This window comes from Galeopterus variegatus, unplaced genomic scaffold, assembly GCF_000696425.1.
Source record: "Galeopterus variegatus unplaced genomic scaffold, G_variegatus-3.0.2 Scaffold497, whole genome shotgun sequence".
In the NCBI taxonomy this organism is placed as follows: domain Eukaryota; kingdom Metazoa; phylum Chordata; class Mammalia; order Dermoptera; family Cynocephalidae; genus Galeopterus; species Galeopterus variegatus.
This window is the reverse complement of record NW_007726608.1, coordinates 571,052-583,817: the sequence shown is the minus strand read 5'-3', so window position 1 is coordinate 583,817 and position 12,766 is coordinate 571,052. Positions and strand designations below refer to the sequence as shown.

General features: G+C 49.5%; 1 pseudogene; it reads right to left on the bottom strand.

The window, feature by feature from the left end:
• Positions 1-3,139: 3,139 nt before the first annotated feature.
• On the bottom strand, positions 3,140-8,335 carry LOC103587870 (annotated as a pseudogene).
• Positions 8,336-12,766: the final 4,431 nt, after the last annotated feature.

Sequence of the window (12,766 nt, the reverse complement as noted above, 5' to 3'; positions counted from 1 at the left end):
CCAAAAACCTTCACATTAACTGTAAGAGCTTCCACATATGAGTTTTGGGAGGACATAAACATTCAGTCCATAGCAGGGCTTCTGCATTTACCCCCCACATAGGGGCTGATGTTCCCCAGAGGCATAACCCCTTAGGTGTGCAGCTAGGGTAATCTTCTCTGATTACCACACTCATGATACTCAACTACTAGACATATTTTCTTGACTTGGAGAGTTTCTTAGGCTCCATCTCTAGCTGTCTGCTTTAAAATGTCTCTCCCTTGACTGGTTTCTGTGGTTTCTGTCTCATCAGCTCATGCCTGTAATCTTTCTCTCTATTTGGTGCCTCTACAAGGACAATGCTTTCATCTGATTTAGCTTCTCCCAAGATGCTGCCCCTTGGGTGGACCCTTTGGTCTGTGCCCTGCAGCCTAAGGATAACCCCTGATGCTCCGAGCTGCGTCCACTATGGGCTTGGTTGGGGACTCTGACAGCCAGAGAGCTGGGACCTGCAGGGAATAAACATGTGGGATTGATTTGGTAGTGGTTGGCGGGAAGAGAAATAGGAAAAGATGTGGACCTTGTCATAGTTCCACAATATAGATAAACAAAGGCAGCGTAAAGCCAGATATAAGGAAATCTGATGACATTGTAAAAACAGGGGTATATAAAGCAAAACAGACTTTCATAGATTGTCTCTCTCGAGTTGAGTTTAGAGTTGTTCAGAGATGTGGATCCCCTCCTATTAGGAAGGTAGTGCGTACTGCTGCCACTTTACAGATGAGTGTCTGAGATGGCACGGAGGGAAAGGCACTCTTCCTCCTGGGGTCGGGCCCCTGTGTTATGGGAGCTCAGCGAGGTGCAAACCGTGTGTGGTGAGTGCACGGAGAGGCGCCCTCTCTGCACATGCCCTGTTGCCCCTCAAGGCACAGTCTCTCACAGCCCACGTGCTTTCTCCAGCCCTGCTCTGCTTCCACTCAAGTCCGTGCCTCAACACCTGCCGCCCCGCTTGACTTAACAGCCCTGGCAATCCGTGGATCCAAAGCATGCGGAGAAATGCCTGGGATTTGCTTGGAATTTGTTCAGAAACCCCTCAGTCCGCTGACAGTGATAAACAGAGAACCCAGCCCACTTCACAGAGACACAGCTGGCAGGTTGGAGAGGCCGGCGCACCCCACGTCCACCACACACCTGTGGCACTGTCACAAATCAGGTCCTGTTCCTTGTCTCTGCAGCGGATCTGGCCCTGCGCACTCCCACTCCCAGCTCTGCCTCTGTGCACAAACTACAATTTTCCTGCTCGTTTCCAAACGTTACCCTCCAGTTAAGAGGGGCGGTGTGTCCTCTATTGCTGTGCTGATAAACACGGAGTGTGCTGTGTTCTGATTCTTTCCCTCTCCTTGTTTCTCGCGGCAATAACCTCTCATGTGCTCCCCCCACCTTCTTAGTGTAACAAACGTAATTCAGCTCATCAAATGTGGACAGGGGCATGAAATGTCAGAGGAGGTAGAGAACATTTCATCCTTAATTCCTGGACACAGGGACATCATTTTATACCCCCCAAAATTCTGATTATAGGAGTCTTCCTCAACACTTGATAATGGTGTCCAAAGGAAGGACTCTGCATTGACTACCTTTGGAAGAGAAATTTTGTTTGAGCAACAAAAAAGGAGGGAAAGGAATAGACGAAAGAGGAGAAAAAGGAATAAGAGAAAAAACCTAGTTCACTTGGGCAAGAAACTGATGGAGACAACAGGTGCTCATGGAATCATAGAAGGTGGGCTGAGAAGCAAACAGGAACAGCCCCCAGGGGGCTGGAGACATCCACGGGAGGAAGCCAGGGACTCCTGTGGTAGCTGAGATGCTGCTGTGCTGGGCACCTGCGAGACATCCAGATGTTGGAGGAGTTAGCAGGGCCTGCGGGTCTTCCTGCTGGAGAACGTGGTGCACATTCCACGTGGTGGCCGGGTGGAAAATTCTGGGTCATGGAAGCCATGTGGCTCAGGGCGTGGAACACAGGCCTCCAGCTCCTGCTGCCCTGCTCATCCTGCCCTGTATGCCGAGACAAGGCTCTCGGCTCAATGCAAACAACTTAGTTCTTGATGCAGAGGAAACAATGGCCAGGGGTCCCAGGGCCTTGCTAAATGGCTCACTCAAAAGAGCTGTGATTTGAGAGCGAAAAGCACTGAAGAAGGAAGGAAGCTCGTTTCTCCCACAGACCACTTTCCTGGAACATCTATGCAATTGCCCCAGAAGTCTTTCCCTGGCTGGCTCTGGGGGTGAAAGGAGCAGAAGCCGGGGGACCTCTCCATGGGTTACAGCAAAAAGAACGAGTGACTCTTCCATCCCCATCCATCCCCATTCCCTCCTCCCTGCCGTGGCCGGTGGTTCTCTCTCTCTCTCTCTCTCTCTCTCTCTCTCTCTCACACACACACACACACACACACACACACACACACACACACACACACACACATCAGCAATATCCTATTACAGCTCAGAAGGCAGATGACTCCCCAGGCCACTGACTCACCGGACAGGCACTACGACAGTCGCCCCCTCCACAAGCCTTGTGTCACCCACACACTGCTGCAGAGTGGAGTCCCACTTCGTAAGCGTCGGCTTGCATGCGCTGTCTGTCTGAAAAGATGCACCACCTTCTACCATGTAAAATAGGTTAATCCGCATCAGTGCATAAAGAGTGTATTGGTCCATTTCTGTTGCTCATAACAAAATACCTGGAGCTGGGTAATTTATAAGAAAACAAAATTTATTGCTTACAGTTTCAGAGGCTGGGAAGTCCACAAGGCAGGGAACACATCTGGTGAGGGTCTTGGTGGTGGTGACAGTGACCCAGGGGTCTCATATGACAGAAATGGTGGAGCGGAGAGAGACTAACCGCTCATGTGCTCGTCTTTAAAGCCCTCACAACCATGCCCCTGACCACCATTATTAATCCATTCACTACAGCATAGTGCAACAATCTAATCACCTCCTCAAAGCCCCACCTATCATGATAGGATTTCTCACCCTCTTAACAGTCACAGTGGGGATCAGCTACTAATATATAAAACTTGGGGGACACAATCCATGTCAAAGAGAAAACCCACTCCTGGGCTTTTCTTTTTATTTTATTTTTTTTTAGGGTTCAGCTTTTTATTCAACATGTTACAAAAGAGGTTTGGTCAAAAAGACCAAAGCCCATGTCATCACCAGACTCCTCAGATTCTTCTTTCTTTGCTTCTACTTTCTTCTCCTCAGTTGAGGCAGCAGTGATGGAAGGGGCAGGACCTCCTGCTGGTGCAGGACCAGCCCCTACGTTGCAGATGAGGATCCCAATGTTGACTTGGCCAGGAACTTTGCAAACAAGCCAGGCCAAAAAGATTCAACATTTACACCAGCTGCTTTAATGAAGGCACTGACCTTATGCTCCATGACAGTCACCTTGTCTTTGTGCAGAATAAGAGCTGAGTAGATGCAAGTGAGCTCAGAAACAGATGCCACGGTGCAGGCTAGTGTGGGGCTGGCACTGCTGGGTTTGGTGCTAGTTGCTGAATGAAGTGAGGGCCTCACTCCAACGCAGCCTAAGCTTCCTCAGAAGGACCAAGCACCTTGGTGGCAGCTGATGAAAGCACTCCTGTGCTTTTAGAGGTGGCATGTGGTCATTCTTCATGAGCAGGTGCCCCCACCCCTACCCCACAGCTTTGACTTCAATGTGACTTGGTGAGTCATAGGAAAGCCACCTGAGCTATGGGTCCAAGGATAGATGTGGCAGATTCTGTTTCAGGCTCAGGCCCCTGACCGTCTGGGCCACAGGAACACAGGCAAGATGGCCCTGCACGTGGAGGAGAGGGAGAATGACCCAAAACTTTGCCACTGGCTCTCAGAGGCTCTCCCAGTGACATGGCAGGGGGCCTGGGGGTAGTTGGTGAAGTGACAGGGCCCTGCGCACTTCAGGAGCCCAGCTGGATCCTGCAGGCTGGCTGGGCCACTTCCCAGCGGGGGAAGAGAGCTGTGTAACAGCAAGTGGACCCACTCAGGACCCTTTTTCTATGCGGGTTTTACTGTGTCTCGTCATTTAGGAAACACGTTTTATAAAATGAGCAATAACAGAAGCAGACTGGCACCCTTCCTGTGTCTCCAAGACTCAGTGAGTGACCATCCGAGGCAGAGAGGTCAACAGGCTCTGGTTAAACCCAGAGACTGGACCTCTGCTGGTGTGGGGCCAGCCTTCCTCGGGTGTCAATGACCCTCCTGGTCTCAGGATCCTTAGGAACCGAGCCCGTCCTGAGCGTATCATGCTGAGCTGAGCACTGAGATGCCACAAGAAAACACCCCATTCTCAAGGATGCTGAGGAGCCAGAAGCCTCCTGCCTCAGCCACTGGTGCTGCTGGGCCACCGTGCCCTCCTTGCTGTGACCCAGGGAGGCCAGGAGCCCAAGGTCGGGGAGATCACGTGTGCAGCTGCCCCTAAATATGGCCAGCAAGGCTTCCGTACCCTCACACCTCTGCTGGACACTGGGGAATGAAGGGAGCCAGGGTACCATGTGCTCACAAAATGCCTCCGCAGGGACCCTGTTCCATTACACCATCTCCACCAGGGCAGAGGCAGAGTTAGGCTGCACATGGCCCCACACCTGGGTCCTTGGCTTTCCTGAGATTCCCTCTGAATTGAGACACCTCTAACGAGGGGTAGGGGGCAGAGGCAGAGAGAAGGGGTCCGCGGGGGAGTTCATGCCTAAGGAAACAGCAGGACCCTGGCTTACTAAGGGTCTGGACACCCCAGATCCAGGAAGAGCAGGGCAGGTGAGAGGCCCCGTTCTTCCCAGGGCCCTGGTAATAGCTCAGACGATAACTCGAGAAGCTCATCTTCTAGTACCTGCTCCCTAAGCCGGCGGCACAGGGACTGTTCGGGAATGCTGCGTCTCAATGAACCCTCATTCAACAACTGCTCATATAGGGGACACACCCCATGCTTCACAGGATGAAAATGAGACAGTGACAGAGACCCAGGCCAGACCTCAGAGAGAGGGGGCACGTAGACAGACTCCGGCCCCTCGGAATTCTCACACTGGATTAGTCAGGGCTGTCCAGAGAAACAGAGCCGAGGGGCTGTGTGTGTGTGTGTGTGTGTGTGTGTGTGTGTGTGTGTGTGTGTGTGTGTGTGTAGAGAGGAAGAAACAGATATTTATTTTAAGGAATTGGCTCACGTGATTGGGGGGCTGGCAAGTTTGAAATCCACAGGATGGGCTGGCAGACTGGAAAGTCCAGCAGGAGTTGATACTGAGTCCCAGGACAGTCTGGAGGCGGAATTTATTCCTTCTCAGAGACCTTGGTCTTTGCTCTCAAGGCCTTTAACTGATAATATTTGGGACGTCAACTCTTCAGAATGTCAAAAAACTCACAGCAATAATGGATGGTTTACACACCCAGTTCAATCCAACAACACTCACGGGCGGCTAATGTGTCAGACATGGTGCTGAGTAGTGTGCGGGATGCAGGCACCTGCCTCCTCCTGCACAACTCGCACGTCAGGACTGAGAACACGACTTCAGAGCATGTGGTGTCATTCTCCACCCACTCCTCCCATCCCCCACATACAGCCAATGTCCTCACAGTGGCTACAAGGGCCTAGTTGACCATCTCCACCGAGAACCCCCGGTTTCTCCCTGACCTGCTCTCCTTCCCCATCCTCCTGGCCTGCTCTGCTCCAGACATCAAAGGATGGCTAAGAAGTCTAAACAGTTGCCTATTTCTTAAACACAGATGATGCTTTCACCAGGGTTTGCAGGGCTTGCCTTGTGTAGTAGCTACACACCACCCCGTGACGTTGCTGTCTTTGTTCATTTATTCCGCAGACCCCTTGTGTTAATTCTCTATTGCTATCCAGCTAATTATCACAAACTTAGCAGCTTTAAACAACACATGTGTATTGTCTCCCAGTGTCTGGCAATTAGAGGTCTGATGGCATGGCCTAGCTGGTCCTCTGCTTCAGGGTCTCCCTGGCTGCAGTCAAGGCAATGGCAGGGCTGCATTCTACTCTGGAGGCTCAATGGAAAAAGACGCTGCTTCTGTGCTCACTGGGGTTGTTGCAAGAATTCATTTCCTTGTGGCTGTGGAAGTGAGAGCTTCAGATTTCCTGCTAGCTGCCAGTGGCAGGCCACCCTAAGGTCCCTGCCAGGTGGCCCTCCCCTGAAGCAGGTCACAACACCAAAGCCAGCAGGAGAGGGAGCATGCAAAAGTCTGCTAGGAAGACAGTTCATGTCACACAATGCCACCCTTGCCACAAGCCATCAGTCAGAAGCAAGGGAAGGACCCCCACACTCACGGGGAGAGGCTTACACAAGGTGGAAAAGAGGCAGTGGGAATCACCAGGCCACCTCAGGGTCTGCCCGCCACACCCATTTTACATTTAACTTGTCCCAACCTAAACTATCATTAATTAAAACTAATGGAGAGGAGGGAGCTCCAAAGACTGAGATTTACCCTATTTTATTTATTTTGACCAGAGGCTGAGCCTCCCCAGATTTCCCCGCCAATCTTAGAAAGTCCTGATCTACAAAGACACTGGCTGCTGGGAGTGGGGACCGTGGCCATGAGGACAGGGATTCTGTATTTCTCTAAGGGAAATGTGGCCCAGGAGGGTCAGGACTTGCACTTAAACAAGAAGCAGTTTTAAAGATCAAATAATACCTCCCTGCTGCTCCTGGAGGCTTTTATACCCGCATTTGAGGTCATTATCTCCACATGCCTCAGGGAGAGGGTGCCTGGGCAGCAAAGGGATCCCGGCGCCAACAATTCAGTCAAGGCCAGACCAGTTTCCAAACCCCAACCCAGCTATTTTCTCTGCAAGAAGCATGGGTGGTGACAGACAGCCTTCTGTATAAATAACTGTTAAGCATCGAAGAGAAAGCTGCCCTTCAGTGGCAGGCCGCTGTTTACCAGTTTATTGCACTTGACCTGAGAGCTCTGAAATGACCCTCTCATGACAAATGCCTTACCACTGTGCAAACGAAATAAAGGGCTTAGGAAAAAGAACTCCAGCTCACATTCTTTAAATACCCCTGCCTTCCAGCAGCAACGGTTTTACAGCCTTGCTAAAAGGTGATCCTCCTGAAAACTTAATCGCTAGGGCGAGAGCTTTTTCTCCTCCCTTTACAATAAATTGTGAATTAAAGAATGACAACACGCTGAGCTTTAATTTTAAACAGAGCCACCCTGGGGGTGGTATAGAAACACAGCCTCCATGGCTGGGAGGCCCTGAGGGCTGTCACAAGTGGGTGTTACTGTCGACTTGGCATGTCACACAGTCCTTCATGGAGAGGAGGGGAAAGCCAAATGCTCGGGAGCAGCCGGTGGGTTCCCAGGGGCACACACCTGCTGGGACCTCAGCCTCAGCTCGTCCCCCACCCGGGGAGGAATCGTCTCTCTGTGTGGTGCCTCCCTGGTGTCTCTCCCTCTACTTATAAGGACACCATTCACATTGGATCAGGGGCCACCCTGATGACCTTGTTTACCCTTTGAAGACCCTGTCTCCAAACACAGCCACGTTCTGAGGTACTGGGGGTTAGGACTTCAAAGTACAAATTTTGGAGGGACACACTTCAGCCCCTCACAGAGGCGTGGGGTGATGATAGCCCCTGATGGAGACAGTGACGGGTGGGGGTAAGGGCACATGAATATTCCACTTTCCTCATCCTTAAAAAAACTGTAGAAGGAATAAATTAGGTGACATATCAAATAAGTGGTCATTGAACAGGATTCACAACTCTCGGAAAATCTCCCCACTACTCTTGTTGACAAACTGGTGTCTCTCACTGCCCTTTCTACCATCATGACCCCAGGGAAGGGAGCCAGACATGGTTTAGCAACCAAATAAAATAATACTTCCCAGCTGCTCTTTGAAGATGGTGACATCTGGGATTGAGATCTTTATCTTCACAGCAAATGACCTGAGGGCCAGAGACTTCTCACCAACCAAAAGCAGGGAGCCTCATAGGTGGGGCAGGGGACAGTGAGGCAAATGGGAGACGCAGGAAGGGAGAAGGGGTCTATCTCTGGCCAGCACAGGAAGCTGGCGAGAGGCCGACACATCACAGAAAAGGTGCAGGCTGTCTCCAAGCCGCACAACCTCCAGGCTGCCCAGGGCCTCTGGGGAGGACACAGGTCTCCACTCAGCTGGGCAGAGGGAGATGGAGACAGAGTGTGGGGACTTTTTGGCCTGGGCCTGAGGCATAGGAGGGCAGGTGCCCAGGTAGAAGGGTCCTTCAAGGTCAGAGGGGGGAAGCCAGAGGGTCCCTGAGGGTGGGGTGATGTGGTGGGACTTGCCGTAGGAGGTGACCTTCACTGTGAACATGGGAAGGTCACAGCCAACCTCCAGCAGAACCGCCCCACTCTGTCTCAGGGTGCTCAGGGCCCAGGAGAGTTTGAAGAGATGGGTACATCCAAGACTGGACCCTTGGCTGTGCCAAACGTGTTGCTCTGTGACCAGGGTGGTTAGGAACAGAAAGTGACCTCTGCAAATAGAGCCACTGACGTGCTCTGAACCACTTTCGTCGCTTTGATTTTCCTCAGTTTCCTAAATAAGAAAGGTTTCTCCTGAAGAGTCCACTCTTATCTCAACTAAGGGGAAAAGGAAGTTTCCTTCATTTCTGTGAAGGGTGGGCTGTGGAGAAGGGATCCACCCCTCTTGGGTGGCTCTCTGAGGCAGTAGAACATGCAAGAATCCAGAAGCAGATGCCGGAGCCTGAGAGTTTCCAGGGCAATGACCTCCTACCTGCTGCCCGGGAGGCTTCGCTTTGCCGTCCTGCTCTCAGTGACCCCGTTGGAGGAGCACCCTGCTCATGAGCCAGGGAGCAGCTACGCCAGGGGGCCAGGCCCTCTGTCAGTCACTCGCAGCCCAGCATCCCCTGGGGGTGGCCCAAGGTGAGGGCGGTTTGTGTAGAAAGGGGAGAAGAAAGGAACAGAGGGGTGTGCTCGGGCCACGGCTGAATGGTGCAAAGGAGCAGGAGAGTCGACTCGCCCCGCTAGGGAAGGGCCCGGCATCCAGCAGGAAACCCTGTGGTTCTCTTTCATTAACTTGTGCAATGTCTCCCCCAGACGGTGGTCTTTCAGGACCTTGATAGACAGGACCCGTCCGCCCCTGTGAGCACTTCAGAAAGTCTCCCCCAGAGCCTACACTTGGACTATCAGATAAAATACAAGATGCCCAGTTCAGCTGAATTTCAGATAAACAAGGAATAATTTTTTGTATTAGTACGTCTCAGGTAATATTTAGGACATGTTTATGTTATAAACATTATTCCTTGTTTATCTGAAATTCAAATTTAACTGGACATCCTCTGTTTACTTGCTAAGTCCAGTAGCCACCAGCAGCATCATTTCTCAAGTTGGAGGAGGCAGATGTGGGTGGCACGGGCTGCTCCTGGAGGCTGCCAGATGATGTGACACCACAGATGCTGGGCTGGGTTGCTTCCAGGGCTTGTTCAGTCCTTCCCAAGTGTATCAATACTCTTTGCCACCCTTTACAGGCATCCAACTCAACTGGTTTAACCAGAACATTCACCGTCCCTGTAACTGGGACTCCAGAGAGCAGGCATGTTCCAGATGCAGTGTGATCTATGGTGTGTGTCATCGAGGACATTGCATCTGTCTGCTTTGTCATCTCGGCCTGGACTCCACCCATGGGCTCAGAGCAAGATGGCAGCAGCAGTGTCCAGTGTCACTTCCAGACATGGCCAGTCATTGGCATGACTTCTGGGGGTGGTGGGAGAACAGGACAAAGGTATAAGAGCTATTCAGAATCCCACGACATCCACAAGTCTTTGGACTTGTGAAGAACGTGGAAAGAACAGCACTGCGTCAGCGTGAACAGAGCAGCTGGAGGAAGGTATCGCCTATGTACCCACGCACGAAGATGACAACGGAAGCAAATGCAGCAACCTCGCAAAAACAAACCATTGGGATTGACCAATGAGCACCAGCCAAAAGGAGTAGAATGTTCATGGGACTGTCTGGACCATGGTTCTTACACTGTTTTCTGAAACGTAGCATGACTTCTGAGTAATGGGTTGAAAGCATGGGGTTTGCTCAGCCTGCCTTTGAGAATTTACCTCTTGTGACACATGCACCGAGTGCAAAGCTCAGGAGCAGTTCTTCTCTCTGGCTTACAATGGAAATACTTCCCAGCAGGGTCATCTCAGCAAATGAGATGCCACATGAACTTGACCCTCATGCTTGCTTTTATCTGAGTCTCTACTATACGTCACTTCCATAAAGTAGAGGACTATTTATCCAAGAACAAAACTACATGAACAGTGTAGATGCTTTTCAGATGTCATTTAAAAGCACTTCTCTGAGAAATATTGCCAAAGGGCCCACACCTCACCACAGCAAGGGAACATAGAGAAAGTTCGCACCGGCAGTGTATCCCCAGCCTTCCTTAGACTTCCCTAAAAATAAAAAAATATATGGAAGGCCATGTCAACATTTTGAAATATCAAATCCCAAGTGAAAATTTTCAGATTCAACATTCAATTTTCTATGAAATATAAAGGCAGGATTAATATAGATAATGAAAACCTAAAAAAGAAAAAAACCTCGACCCTAGATTTCATCTTCTCTTCTACTAAGTAGATACCCCTCTAAGGAGCTCACACTTAGACTAGTGCATACATTATAAAAGTAAAACACTCGTGTTCATAAGCATTTTCATGGCACCCTTGTGTGCCAGTTAGTCAAAAACCAATATTTATCAAGTCTTTTCCAGAAATACTTGAAAACGCATTTGTATCTCAAGGCACTTTTGAGGGCTCTTCCAATCTAAAACTGGTGATAGTGGAAATGGGTGCTTGGGGAAAGCAGAGGACTGATTTAACTGAGTCGACCTAGGTCTGGTCTTATTTCTGGCCCACACAGCCACTGTGACCTTGGCTGAATGAAACCCCTGGGCCTCAAGTTCCTCGGACCGGGAAACATGGCGTTTAGCTGCATGCAACAGAAAGCCCGACCACAGTGGCTTGTCTCAAAAGGGTTTAATTTTCTCAAAAACATGACATCCAGGGCTGACGCAGCAACCCCACCATGGCACCAGCTCCCAGCTCCTCTTTCTTTACTCTCTGCCGTCCTCAGCTGTGAGTGACATGTCTCACAGGTGTCTTTTGGTCGTAAGACGGCCGCTCCACCTCCAGGCCCACAAAAACAAACAGAGGAAAGCAGGAAAGAAGAAAATCAACCTCCCCAGAAACTTTGAGATCACTTCTGCAAATCTCGTGGACCCGAACTATGTCACATGGCCACCCCCTAGACACAAGGGGCCTGGGGAAGTGAGTTATTTCACCAGGTACATTGCAATCCAAATAAAATGAACGTGCAGTCAATAAGGAAGAAGGGGAGGCGGACAGCAATGTCTGCCACAAGTCTCATGGGAAATAAGTGCTCTTCCAGCTCTCATTCTTCTACCCACTCGTTCTTGCCCTTGACAAATATGCATTGGGTGCCTACTGTCTCTAGGCAGTCTTCTAGGTGGCAGGGATGGAGTGCTGGACAGCTGCGACATCGCTGGTAGAACAATAAATACTAAGTGCCTTGGACTACTAGCCAAGAAAGTGGTGCTGGGCAAACTGAGATCTGATACAAAGCAGAGGCTTCACTTTCTCATTCCATGGAAAGCGATGCCAAGCAAGGGAAAATGAAGTGTAAGAGCTTTCTCAGGAGTCTAATTGCAACCTGAATTATAAATTCTACCTGCTAATGTCCCCCCGCCTTCTCTGGTTCAGTGCTTTAGAATGTCCCAACTCTGTTCTGGACCATAAGCAAGGAGAATCCATCTTAGAGGACAGAAGATAAGATCATGGTTCCAGAGCCTTCAGTGACCCATGAGGTAGACCTGCCTCCTCCCACCTGTCCCTAGAGCAGTCCTAGAGGCAATAGACCTTCAGGAGATTATTCTAGGCAGTTCATTTCTATGTCACCATTTAAATAAAAACTCAGCTGAGAACCCTGGGATGTTCATGTACTGCTGCTGCCAGTGTAAACTGGTATGAGGCTTTTGCAGAGCAGTTGAGAAGGAAACATCAGGACTACCCAAAACTCCACACTCCCTGATCCAGTTCTCTGATTTTACTTCTGGGAGCCAAGCCTAGGAAAATGATTCAAAAACTGTAGAAAACCTTTATGCACCAAGATGCTCACTGTGGCATTTGGTATACTCGCACACCTGGGGGGAAAAACCTGCATATTCATCAGCAAGAGAATATGGAAGTAAATTATGGTACATACACTCAATAAAATGTTATACAGCCACTAACTATGATGGTTATAAAGACTGCCTCATCAAGAAAAATGCTTATGAGACTGTTTAAGTGAAAATTGCAGGATATAAACTTATATGTAAACTCTCATTACAATTTTTAAGTGTACACACAAGGAAAAAATACTAAAAAAAAAAATGGTAACCGTAAGTGATTAGGCAATTATGGGTGGTCAGATTTTACATGACCTGTTTCTCTAAGTCTTCCGTATGTTAACACGACTTTGATGGAATCGGTGATGGGCCATAATAATCATATACATTGTATATTGACAAAGTAAAAATTTAATGAAAAAATAATAATAATAAAATAAAATAAAGTTTAAAAAAAAAGAAAATTAATTTATAATTTGCAAAAGTGAAGGGAACTATCCTTCTCTACTGTGGTATATAAATTCTGGGAAAAATAGCAAGGCAGTAAGTCAGTCTTTTCATTGGTGTAGTTTAAAAGAAAAGTGGTAGAAACAGGAAGGTAAT